This window comes from Lynx rufus, unplaced genomic scaffold (genome assembly GCF_022079265.1).
Source record: "Lynx rufus isolate CCGP_SWC_20201006 ecotype Redwood Valley unplaced genomic scaffold, mLynRuf1.p SCAF_7, whole genome shotgun sequence".
Classification (NCBI taxonomy): Eukaryota; Metazoa; Chordata; class Mammalia; order Carnivora; family Felidae; genus Lynx; species Lynx rufus.
This window is the reverse complement of record NW_025814889.1, coordinates 99,842,146-99,855,705: the sequence shown is the minus strand read 5'-3', so window position 1 is coordinate 99,855,705 and position 13,560 is coordinate 99,842,146. Positions and strand designations below refer to the sequence as shown.

Genomic DNA, 13,560 nt, shown 5'->3' with positions numbered 1-13,560 from the left:
ATTCTTCTTTTTAAATTATCATTTGTTTTAAACCTTAAAAAATCAAGAAAGGAACTAACATTCCTGGTTATTACATGACTATTGCTAAAAATAACCATGTCTTATAAAACAGGAGGGTGTTAAACACTCATCTACTTTTAAGAGTCAAATACGCTAGGTGTGCCATTGCTCGGGGCAGGGAAAACTTACTAAGAACTAAGCGTTACTAAGATTTCCCTGAGACTTGTGAACATTGTCAATGGGAAAGCCATTTGCCACTATGAGTGTTAGTTCTTCCAGAAAACAAGTCCAGGACACATGGATATGCAATAATAAACTCCTTCCTCTTGCATATTTTGTCCCCAATAGCCCGCAATGACATCCATCTACCATCATGAAAGATAGAACTCCTTAGCAATTCTCCAAACTTTCAGAAGTAATGGATATTTCAGAAGCTGAGTTAAGGACAGCAAAAGCACAGAGGGAGACATCTAACATCTACCATGTTCATGAGTGGATAAGACTTGAAGCAAACTGTTGAGGTAGTAATATGACATCCTGGAAGAAGCACAAGTTTTGGAGAAGACCTGGACTTTGGTTGTGGCCCTACCAAAATTATTTGCTATTAATTCATTCAAGATACATACTGATTCTCTGCTGGGGAAGTGATGGGAATACAATGATATACAAGACAGATATGGTCCTGTCCCAAAGGAAGGGTACTCCCCACCCCCCCACCAAAAAAAAAAAAAAAAAAAGTAAATAGACAAATGGATGAAATATTTTTTTGTTCTTGTAAGTGCCATGAAGGAAACAAACAAATGGCTTCCCATTCCTCCTAAGATAAAGACCGAAATTCTTAATATGGCCCCCACCATCCTCTCCAAATGCATCTACCACTTCTCCCTTGCTGAGTCTGTCTCCTTCAGCCACAGCCTCCTTATAGTTCCTTAACCTCACCAAAGCCTTCCTGTTTCAGGCCCTTGACACATATTGTCCACCTACACCCCTGCTTTGCCTCAGTTAATTCCTAATAATACATCCTTGGATCTCAGAACAAATATGTTGGCAGAAAAAACTCCCCTGGTGTCCACCTACCTATATATCCACTCCACATCACCCATCCCCAGTGTACAAAGAATCAATCACCAGTTCATATAGTCCCCACAGCACCCTGGGCTTTTTCTTCATAACTCCGTAAGTATTGATTTGTCTGTGTAATCATTTGTTTAGTATCTATGTTCTCTCCCACCACAATATACTAAGCTTCATGGGGGCAAAGTTCTTCTCTGCTTGACTTGCACCATTGAATTCCTAGGTTGTGGCAAATAAGTTCGTGTGGAATGAATGAATGAATGAACGGAGGTAGGCATAGGTGCATACATAACCAAACTGAAAAACCTGCCCCCAGGGATGCGCCTCAAGAGAATTCCTTTATGAGGAAAGCCTGGCTGTCCAAAGAACTTCCTTTCTATTTTCCCTTGACTAGCCTGGATGGTCAGGTTATTGTAGTTCAGAGTTTTTGTTTTTATGAGTCCCCCCAACTTTTTTTTTATTTTCTTCTACTTCTTAAATTACATTTACCCTACTTCTTTTTCTTTTTATCATTTGGGATTTAGCCCCATCTTAATTTTATGGCTTTTCATTCCAAAACTTTAATCTCTATTTCACTAGCCATTAATCTTTTTGAAAATTGTAAGTATGTATTTTATTGTACTTTTATCAACTAATCTTAATTTGGAATATTTGCCTCTGGTCTTAACTCTTGTTTGTTTCACCACCTTCAGTTTTTTCTATATCCCATTTCAAATCTAATTTTAAAATAGGTATTCTTTCTCTCCTAATCTGTTTTTAATTTGTTAATTTGCTTATTGCTAATTTAGTTGATTGATTGAAACATTATTTAACTATCTAAGCTATCTTTTTTTTTAATTTTTTTAAATCTTTGTTTATTTTTGAGAGAGAGAGAGGGACACACAATGCAAGCAACGGAGGAACAGAGAGAGAGGGAGACAGAATCCAAAGCAGGTTCCAGGCTCTGAGCTGTCAGCACAGAGCCCAATGTGGGGCTGGATCTCATGAACCTTGAGATCATGACCTGAGACAAAATCAAGAGTTGGATGGTTAACTGACTGAGCCACCCAGGGGCCCCTAACCTATCTTTTATTTGGAGTTTTACCCCATTTGTTCTCACTTCCTTCTTTCTCTCCCTTCCTCTCCTTCAAGCCACTGCTTCCTTCTTGCCCACCATCCTGCTTCTACTTCCCCACTTGTATTTGCTGTGACTAGAAAGTTGAAAGTCAGAGGAATATAAACAATGGAGAGAGTTTGCTTTATGAACATGGAAGGATAAAAGATATATTTTCCCTATCACCTTTCCCTGCATCAGCCTCTCAAGACTATCTCATCAGGTTATTCCTCAGACTTGCTAAGGATGGTTCTCCCAAGAACCCCATTGTGGAAGAGTTGGTGAACTCGGCTAATTCTCTTTAGAGAAACAAAACTCATTTGTAGTTGGAATATCTGATTACCTGGAACAGTGTTGCATATTAATATCCCTTACCATCTAGTCCTTACATGAGGAATTTAGGGGGAACGGTGCCAGTTCCATGCCCAGGAGAAATTCAACCCTGGAGGGGATTCTCTAGGTAGACGCTCTCCAGGCCTCATCCTGGTGAGATGCTGACAAATCTCTCAATAAATGTTCCAAAGTGGATGTTCCCAAATGGAGAATCCACAGCTTTGGTACCACTGTAAACCAGCTTGCATTCATGAGTCTACCAGGGATGTTTCCCTTCCCTCCTTGGCAGGTGGAAAGGAGGATCTTCCTGGGTTATGACTGGTCTCAACTCTCTTCCTCATCCTGAGGGCAAGAAGAAGCTAAAGAGTGTGGGCTAAGGGTAGTCTCACAAACAGAGTTTTAACTAAAAGAGGAACACTCATTCCTTTGCTTCAGGGTTAGTTTACATTTTAAATCTTGTACCTATCAACTGAGGCAGGCTTAGACGAGTGGATTTCTAGGAGGTAACAGAGAACCCCCTCACAATCTGCTCACAGGACATGGGTCCTTCCACCATTCTAAAACAAGTCCTCACACCAGGGATTAGGCAGAATTAATAGGATCTTCTGAGTTAAGAGGAGAGTTAGACGATACTCTGGGAGATCAGGATCCCTGAAGGACATCTTGACCATGCATTCACATCCCATCCTCCCTCCTCAAATCTAACGCTGGTTTCCTTTGTAGGCTTCTATTCTCTTTTTCTCACTGAGATCTGCTTCACTCCACACTAGTTGAATAGATTAAATCCCTTCCTACTCAGTTTCAGGAAGAGAATCACTTCTATGGTATAGACACTCATGTTCTCACTGGCTTGTGATTCTTAAGAACTTTCCTTTGAAAATCTTCCTTTGACCAACTTACCCAGCCAGTCCCATTCCAACACCAGTGATCTGTAACTGCAGAATCACCTGAGTTTCCTCAATTGTAAAATGGGGATAAGATCTACCTCTTAAGGGTTCTCCTAAGGACTGTATGATATATTTATACAAAACAGCTGATGTGTATATATGCCAGTGTCTGGCACATATGAGAGGTGGTTAATAAAAGTTAGCTATTTTTATTATTGGATTTATCTTCTTTCCTTTTAGAAATAGATCTGATTCATCAAATCCATAGATCTATAGTTTCTGGCACAGAAAAATATATTCAATACCTCAATCTAGACTCTTTCCAGGAGACCGAGCCCTGTCCCCTACTTAAAATAATTTGTTGGGTTAGTCCTAAATTTTATTTTTTAAAGAATTGAGTTTTAATCCCAGTTTGAACAAATAGGAATTGCTCTTACTTCCCACTGCTTGAGTCTACGTTGGGATGGTGTATCCATTGGCTCTAAGACCATCCAAATGCTATGATAGGACTTGGGTTATAAACACAAAGCACTCCCCATGAGAAAAATGAGTTAATATTTGTATCATGGGCACATTTGTATATGCAAAATTAACCCATCATCTGATTTGCTCCAGAAGATACCCCCAGTTTCTTCCTCAACCTAAAATCAGATCAATCATTACAAAAATCTATAACTTTAATTTGACAGAATTTTATTTTAATAGGGAAGTAGACATTTAGTGTTTTAGGGTATGGATTAGATGCATACTTTTAGAGAACAAATCACAGGGAGGCTCACAACCACTTACCTTGATGTAAGTCTAAAACCAATTCAGGTCAGTTTGAATAGAGTAGGCCTGGGACAAAAGGTCATTTCTAGAAGACTGAGATGACTTTAGAATTAGGGTTATTACTATTTTTTATTATTTATAGTAAACTTTATTTTCATTGGTATTTCATTTGACATAATTCCAAAGTAGGTCTGTGCTCTAAGATGAACCAAAGAACAGAGAGTCTAAGCTCTACAAAGAGTTTTTCACCACTGTTCATGGGGTTTCAGGGGCCCCCAATGTTGATGCTTAACATTTTACCCCTTGACACTTTACCTATAGATACAGAAAGAAGAGATAACATCAACATACAAGAATCAAACTGTATGAGCGTATAATCAAAAGCTCTTGGGTTATACACTGCCCATCTCTTTAAGGTTGTAATGATAATAACTGATTTCTTTTCCTGGGAAGTTCAATGTCATTTGTCTTGTTTTGTTGTGTTTTAAGTAAAATGTCAGAATATGTGAAAATGCTGAACTTCTTTCTCTTAATACAGTAAAAATAGTGGAAGTTTTTAAATTCTTCATGAATTCAAGCTGGGACATGACAAGCTGGGACTGATGGGGTCTATTCAACATACTAATCCCAAGTTTGGTGACAGTCGGCAAACTGGTACATGTGACTAAGCCTGTAGGCATAAATTTTCCAGAGTGATAGAAGCTCATTCCCAAAATGCCGGCTAAGGTTCCGGATGTAGCTAGGAAAACCCAAATGCTCCTCGGATCCTCAGGCAGCTGATGAGCACCCAGGCCGGCTAAACTACCGAAAAGAACCCCAGCAACCAGTGACCAGATTCTACCTGCTTTTGCCTAGCAATGATCCCACCAGAGGTGACAAGCACTTCATAGTAAAAGCCAGTCCAGTGTATAGGCTCAAGTGGGCCAGAGATCTTCTGCACTGTTCTCTTTTACTCTGACCAGACAGAAAAGTACATCAGGCCTGCCCTGAAGCACTTTCCCATAGGTCTGCCCTGGTCAACAGGGCACACCTAGAATTATGGCTATTAATTATGTTGGTTATTACAGTGATAGCAACAGATACATTTACGAGAACTTACTCAGCACCAGTTCAGTTGCTTCCTGGTTAGCTAAGCTGACAGTTTTGGAATTGTGAGTTTAGGAGATTATGGAAAATGATTCCATTTTATCACATATTATCTGGGCACAGTGAAAGAAACAGATTTCAAAACCCAGTTCCTTGCTCTGAGCTGACCAAATGTTTGGGAAGGCTCAGGCAGATACACTTTTGCTATAAGGGCTTAGGCCACTTAAAAAGTGGACTTTTAAAGACAAGGCCCTAGTCCACATATGTAGGATCACTGATTTATGACAAGTATGACACCTAGTTCAGTGGGGAAAGGATAAACTTCTCAGTAAGTAGTCTGGTCAACTGACCATTCGTGTGGAAATAATGAACGTTGGCTCCTACGTCACATCATATATAGAAGTCATTTGGGTTGTAGATATAAATATGAAAGGTAAAACACTAATGATCTTAGAAGAAAACATCAGATGTCATTACAGCCTTGGGGCAAACTAGCACTTTATAAACATGACACAAAAATGTTAACCATAAGAGGACCAAATGAATGAATTAGGTTTTATTAAAATTTAATGAACTTTTGGTTCATTAACAGACACCATTAAGAGAGCGAAAGGCAGGTCACATACTGGGAGAAAGTATTTGCTATACTTATATCCTGCAAATGACTAGTGAAGAACTACCAACAAGCAGATAATCCAATAGAAAATGGGGAAAAGATGTGGACAGATGTTCACAAAAGAAAACAATCAATTGTTCAATAGACATAAGAGAAGACATTAGAGAAAAGCAATTTGCACTGTGATGAAATACATCTCACCTGAATTGTTAAAGAGCTAAGAAATATTAAGTGCTGGGGAGGCTGTGGGGAAGCTGGAATTCTCTTGGGAATGTAAACTGGTCCAACTACTATGGAAAACTATTTGGCAGAATCTACTAAACACTGAACATAGACATACTCTGTAACTCAGCAATGCTACTCGTAGGCATAAACCCAACAAAAATGCATATGTATGTGCACTAAAAACATGGTCAGGAATACTCACAACAACACTATTTATAATAGTCAAAAGTTGGAAACAACCCAAATGTCCATCAATAGTACAGTGGATTAACACATTGTAGCATATTCATAAAATCTGATGCCACCTGAGAACAAACTCTTTATAAGTATCTGCAGCAACATGACTGAATCTCATAAACTTACTATTGAGTGGGGGCACCTGGGTGGCTCAGTCAGTTGAGCGTCCAACTTCGGTTCAGGTCATGATCTCACGGTTCATGGGTTTGGGCCCCACATCGGACTCTGTGTTGAATGCTTGCCCAGAGCCTGTTTCAGATTCTGTGTCTCCTTCTCTGCCTGCCCCTCCTCTGCTCGCACTCTGTCTCACTCTGTCTCTCAAAAATAAATAAATGTAAAAAAAAAAAAAAAAAAAAAACTTACTATGGAGTGAAAGACCAGCATACAAAAAAGTGCATACTGGATGCTTACATCTATGTAGAGTTCCAAAACAGGCGAAACATAATCTAGTGTGAGAAGTAGGCGTGGTGGTTGCCTTTGGGGGAAGAGTAATAACTAGAACAGGGCCCAAAGGGGGCTTCTAGGGCATTGGTAAAAAACTCTTTTTTGCTGGTTGCATGGGTGTGTTTATACTGTAGAAACTCATCAAGCTGTACCCTTGATTCATGTGTGAATTTCCCTGTATACATGCTACACTGCAATAAAAAGTTAACTAAGAAAAGACAAGGGCCAATGAGTTTGGCTGAGGTGACCAAATAGAAACAAAATGTATGTAGACACATACATTCAAAACAAAACACAAAGATATTCACTTAATGTCAATAAAGGTTATCACTGGATAATTGGATCAAGGGTAATTTTTTCCCCCTGTTTTCTAGCCTTTCCAAATCCTCTTCAAGGTGTCTGTATTCATCTTGACACTGAGGGAAAAGCAGAACCCTGGAAGATGTTGTTTCATCGGTAAGGCATTGGATCAAACTATTCATAGTCCTCTCTTCCCTCTTTGTTGCAAGAAATTAGTCCTCTCTTCCTTCCTAATTGCAAGAAGTGTGGATTTCACCCAAGACCTCTACATGCCTTCCAGGACTATTAGGTAAGATGGTTTAGAGTTAACTATATTTAGAAATATAGATATAACTATAAATATAACTATATTTAGAAACTGGAGAGTTATAACAAATAAATAGATATTAACCTTCAAAGAAGTAGTGTGGGAAAATCCAGAAAGGCTTCCTGATGACATTTGTTCTGGGTGTAAAAGAATGAGCAAGGATTTGTAAAGTATAGTGGGAGAAGATGGATGAAGGATAGGAGGGTCATCGTAGACCAAGGAGATAGCACATGTAAGGCATGGAAAACAATGACGTGTTTGCAGACCAAGAACAAGTTTGGCATCTTTGGGGAAGCATGGAGGGCTAGGAAACAGGGAAGGAATTGGAGCCCCAACCTTTGTGTCCTTGTACGTATGCCATACATTGTGTTTATAGATATAGTTGTAATAGATGCCAAGCCTGGAGTGCCTGGGTGGCTCAGTTGGTTGAGCACCTGACTCTTGATTTCGGATCAGGTCATGATCCCAGGGTCACGGTATTGAGCCCCATGTCGCATCTGTACTGAGTATCAAGCCTGCACTGAGTGTCAAGTCTCCCTCTGCCCTTCACCCCACTCACACACACACACACACACACACTGTCTCTCTCTAAAATAACAAAAAATAAAGAACAAAACCCACAACAGATGCCAAGCACGGTTCATTGCATCAGACCATGAAAATGCATTATACAAGTCCTAAATTTTTAAATTGCTTTTTAAAAATATGTTTTGTATCAATAACTTAATAACAAAAATAATGGTTCCTGCATTAGCATTTATATTGGAAGCCCTGAAGTAGTCAGCTGGAATGAAACCAGTCTTTATAGCATATTCTTGAACTTTAAATTATTTAAGTTGATGAAAATCCAAGCATGAATATAACAGGTGTTATGCCAAGTACAGAGGATTCTCAAAACCTCTTCCCCTAGAATTATAGAATAACTTGGTACTAATATCAGCATCCCCGCATGAAATGAATTTTCAAGGGGATGATGTTACGTTTGGGCATATCGATACTGTGGGAATGCCTATTTTGATTATGAATGGCTGCAGACACGATGTCTGTGGCCTGTCATAGAACACCTCTCCGGTTTGCCAAAGAACCACTTTAAAATGCATAAATGCGCTCTTCATGCTAATGGAACAGACCTCTTTAGCGATTTCCAAAGAGGAGAGAGAAGGGACAGAGAGAGGGTGGCCCTTCCCCCACTTCCCATGGTTCCACAGCAACATAACCAAAGGAGGAAAGGCAGCTTGCTCTCTGGGTGACACCAAGCTAGGAGGGAAGACTCAGACCAGCCTCCACTCTTCCATCTCACTTTTAAATTACACCAGAAAAGCAGAGGCAATGAGGTCTGCATTCAAACGCGCCAGCTTGGGATCGCGATGCTCCAGGGATGAATTGAGCAGAATAGGCAGTGGCTGTGTCCACCTGGTTCCCACACTCCGCTAACTGACCACTGGCAACTGTGATACCAAGGCGGCCCCAAACGCTGTGGGGCAACAGGCAGTCTCTGCTTTCAGATTTCAGTCCTGGTAAATGAACCACCTTGGAGTGCGTTCCCGACTGCACAACAGCTATAATCTGAAAGGTACAACACTTTGCTGCTTTCACTGGCTCTGACATTAGCAGAAAGGTCAGAGTAATCAGACAATAGGCATTGGAGAAAGAAAAGGAAAGGAAACTAATCTTGTACATCTGCCCTGTGCCAGGCGTAAACTAGGAGTCTTCACATGTGTCATGGAGGCAGCACAGGGTTATGATTCTGTGTTTACCACTTGCTGGCTGTGTGAACTTGGACAAGCTCCTTAACCTCTGTGAAACTGTTTCCTCATATCTACCTCCCAAGGCTGTGCGGGAAGGAAAAGAGAATCCACGTTCACATGGTACACAGTATGCGCCCTGAAAAAGTAGGTATTTTGGGTTGTTGTTTTCACTATCATTGTCATTTAATCCTCAAACCAGCATCCTTACCCATTTTACAGATGTGGACACTAAGGCTCAGAGAGGTGAAAGACTTACCTGGGAGATACAACCTTGCTACTGTGATTCCAACCCAATCTCACACCAGAGTTCATACTCCTTATCCCTCTAGATCACACTATCTTTATTATTCAACTTTGAATAAATGCATTACAGAAATGAGAAGCAGCAAAAATGGGCTTATTTGCAAATATCCATGAGCCAAAAGATGGTATGGTGTGTTAGGGTTCTCTAGAGAAAAAGAACCAATAGGGTGTGTGTGTGTGTGTGTGTGTGAGAGAGAGAGAGAGAGAGAGAGAGAGAGAGAGATTGAGAGATTGAGATCACCTATCTATCGAGAGAGTTTAAGAATTTGGCTCACACGCTTATGGAGGTTGACAAGTCTGAAATCTGCAAGGAAGGCCAGTATGCTGGTAGGCTGGAGACTGGGGCAGAGCTGATGTCACAGCTGTGAATCTGAAGGCTCTGGAGGCGATATTCATTCTTTCTCAGGCCACCTTGGTCTTTTTCTCTTAAGGCTGTCAACTGATTGGGTGAGGCCCACCCACATCATGGAGGGTTATCTGTTTTACTTGAAGTTTACTGATTTTAATATTAATCTTACCTAAAAAATACCTGCATGTTGACATCTAGACTGGTCTTTAACCAAATATTTGAGTATTGTGGCCTAGCCATGTTGGCACATAAAATTAACCATCATAGGTGGTGAGCAAGGATCTGTGGAAAATATGAACCCAGAACCAAAATATTTGAGCTGAAGTACTATCCTTAACTGACTTGAGCTATTTGACTGCTTAGGTTTTGACCGTATTTTGTTTATAATTTCTTAAAACCCACATATCCTTTAGGCAGGTTGACTAGTCATATGAACTAAGATTATTAAAACAAAACAAAACCATAGTGAAAAATGTAGCCTGTGGTTTCTTAGCAGCTTAGAAGCAAACAGCTTCAGGAAGTGAGATCCTTTTGCCTGAGTGACTATTTCACCTAATCCAAGCTCAAGGGTGAGCTATTATTTTAAAAATAAAGAAAAGCTTTGCATGTTTCCCTTCTGTTCCCTGTTGCTAACTGTGGAACTTACTCATAGCAAGAACAGAGTTATTTAAAACAGTTGTTGGGATATTTTTTGGAAGGTGGAAATTAACTTATTTCCTAAACAAAATTGGAAATCACTTTTATTATAATAAATCAAAAATATCAATTTCCCCAAGAGGCATCTGCAATAGAATAAATTTGCTGTCTTTCACCTGTGAAAATAGTCCTCCCAGATCCTCAATCAGGAAGACATGTCTCCCTGCCCAGGTTCATCTCATAGTTTTAAGGCATTGGAAAACAGAGAGGTTTGTTTAGAACCCTGGACCTCACCCACCAGGCCTGGTATTTGAGGGAAAGCTGTGCTAGGCTGAGGAGATGATGTTTAGTTAAGGAATCCAGCAGAGATATCTGCCTGTGACAGAGCCTGCCGGTTGGTCCCCTTTCTCCTTAGTAACAGGACCCCAATTTTATTTGGGGCGGCAAAGTGCTCAGCTAAAGAACAACACTTTCTAGTCAAAAGATGAGCTCTCCTTTTTCTATTTCCTCTTGCCCCTGGAATGTAGATATAATGGTTGGCATCCTAGCAGCCATATTGAATTAGGAGGTAACCTTCAGGTTAGCAGTCACATACAACGGAACTTCTTCATAAAATTTCTTCATAAAGTCACAACACCTGCTGTGGATTTCCTACCTCCCAGGTCTTCTTTGTCAGAGAAGAAACTTTTGTGTTTTTAAACCACAGAAGGCAGATCTGTTTCTTGCAGCATGATTTTTTTTTAATTTTTTAAATGTTTATTTATCTTTGAGAAAGAGAGAGTGACAGAGTGCAAGCGGGGGAGGGGCAGACAGAGACAAACACACAGAATCTGAAGCAGGCTCCAGGCGCTCAGCTGTCAGCCCAACGTGGGGCTTGAACTCATAGACTGCGAGATCATGACCTGAGCCAAAGTCAGACGCTTAACCGACTGAGACACCCAGGCACCCCGTGATTTTGTCTTTTTTAAATCACTAGTCCTGCAAGTGATCAAACACTAAGCTTCCTTAACATGCTTCATTGAGGGTTAGAGACCACAGAATCAATATAATTTTTTTAAAGATTTTATTTTTAACTAATCTCTGTGCCCAACATGGGGCTTAAATTTACAACCCTGAGATCAAGAGTCAACATGCTCCACTGACAGAGCCAGCCAGCTACCCCAGAATCAATATAATTTAAAAATCCATTGGAATTTGATATATAGGACAATTTAAATAACCCAAAGAAAGATGTTGCTCCTTATTACCTTTAGCCATAAAAATAAGAAGCTGTTAGAACTGAAAAGTACTTTAGAAAGTTTAATCTCACTTTCTACTGCACTATTTATTTCACAGATGAGGAAACAGAGACCCAAAGTTTAATCCAGCAAAGATACCCAATAACTGGGCCAGAACCTGAACACGGATCTCCTTACTCCAGTCCATTGCCCCATGGTTATCTTCCGCTCTTGATCTATAAATGGAGGCATAACCTGACAGAAACTGGATGTTTTACATAATAGTGAAAGAAACCAGAAGCCATTGCACACAGTAGAGTAGTGTTCATCTGGATACCATTTTGCCTACTTTGTAACATGGCTTTGCCCAATTTACTGATAAAATAATCTGATCTCACACCACAGTGATCACTCCACATTTGAGCAACACGGAACAGTCCTCCCCCAGCGTCTAAAGCCTTTTGATGCCCCACTTTTGGCTTTTAGCGCTAGTTCTTGTTAGCTGGAGACAAATTATCTACAGGCCCAGCAAAGAAAGGGGCCCATTTGGCAACGATTCAGCCTTGTCAGATTCGAAGCCATTCCGCGAAGGCATTTTAATTAGGCAGTGGGAGAACTGCCACATTTAGAAGCAGCTCCTAGATGGGAAGCAGAAAATTTCAAGACCAACTGAAGTTCTTGGTGCTTGTGTTGCTTACCATTTACAAGACAAATCCAGTGATCCTTTTCCACCCCTCCTTTCGTACTCAAGGCTTTGTAAGATTCAGAACGGTTCAGCGATTTCTTGAGGCTCATTCCTTAGCAGTTCTCGTGCATGGTTTTCAGACAGAACATAGGTCCTTTGATCATGCTTTAATGAACTCAAGCTATGTACCATATAAATGGCGATTGTTTTGATTATTACCTTCGGTTCTTTCAAAAGTGCTAAGAGACAATGCATTTTAATAGAGGCCTTTACAATTCATGAATTTTTAAATGGTTTTTGTTCAAGGAAAGCATCAAACCAATATCAACAATGTTGTACATTAGCTATCTGCTTGCTTACAAAAAGCTGAACAGTAGCTCAGTTGTTGAGCATTATTATCTCTATTTCACAGTGAGGAAGCTGCAAGAGAGAAAGATTAAGTCACCCAGCTTGTGAAAGGCAGAGTAAGAACTCAAAGCCAGAACCCCGGTCATATTGTAGCAATTGTTCAAATGAGAGATAGCAATTTTCTTCTGATTGATATCAAACATTTTGGCAGTATTTGTGGTAGCTTGTGAGTGAGCATCTATCGAAAAGAAGTTGCCTGACTTAGACAAGGAGAAGTGGAAGATGGCCAGTGATAGAACAAAGAACAGTGGACTAGAAATTGGGACTTGATTTCTGCCCTGAGCTCTGTACCTGACAACAAGCTGTGACCTTGAGCAAGTCGCCCCCTGTCCCTGGGCCTCTAGTTCCTCACCCACAAAATGAAGTCTTATCAGAAGAAATATTTTGCAAATCCCAATGTACAAAACCCATAAGAGCAGAGTGCTCTGGTGGAGGAGGGGCCGAGGGCCTCATGTCCGAAGCTCTTGGTCATGCTTTTCCTGGGCGGGGGGGGGGGGCGGAATAGCTCACGAGGGCCCCCAGAATAGCTCACAAGGGCCCCTTTCAAAGCCTAGGAAACTGATCTGCATAACTGTAAATTCCCTTCCAATACTATATTTTACTGTTTATTTCCTCTCTACCAGACTTTTCTGAAACCAGAGGAAAACAGAGGTATATGGAAAATTCAGGCAACACTGTTATTTGCCCATCACTTAAACCTTGCTTTGTTTCAAAAGACAAGAAGCAAAGCCAAATCTGGTTGCATGTCAGAAAGGGAAATACATCTTCAATGGCCATCTGGGGGCCTTTACCAAGAGTAAAGAGTGTTGACAGCTGACAGCTAACTTTGTGAGCAGGCCAT

The 13,560-nt window shown here is 40.5% G+C and overlaps 1 pseudogene; it reads right to left on the bottom strand.

Annotated features, from left to right (window-relative positions):
• Window positions 1–4,550: 4,550 nt before the first annotated feature.
• LOC124501968 (transmembrane protein 14C-like) lies at window positions 4,551–12,421 on the bottom strand (annotated as a pseudogene).
• Window positions 12,422–13,560: the final 1,139 nt, after the last annotated feature.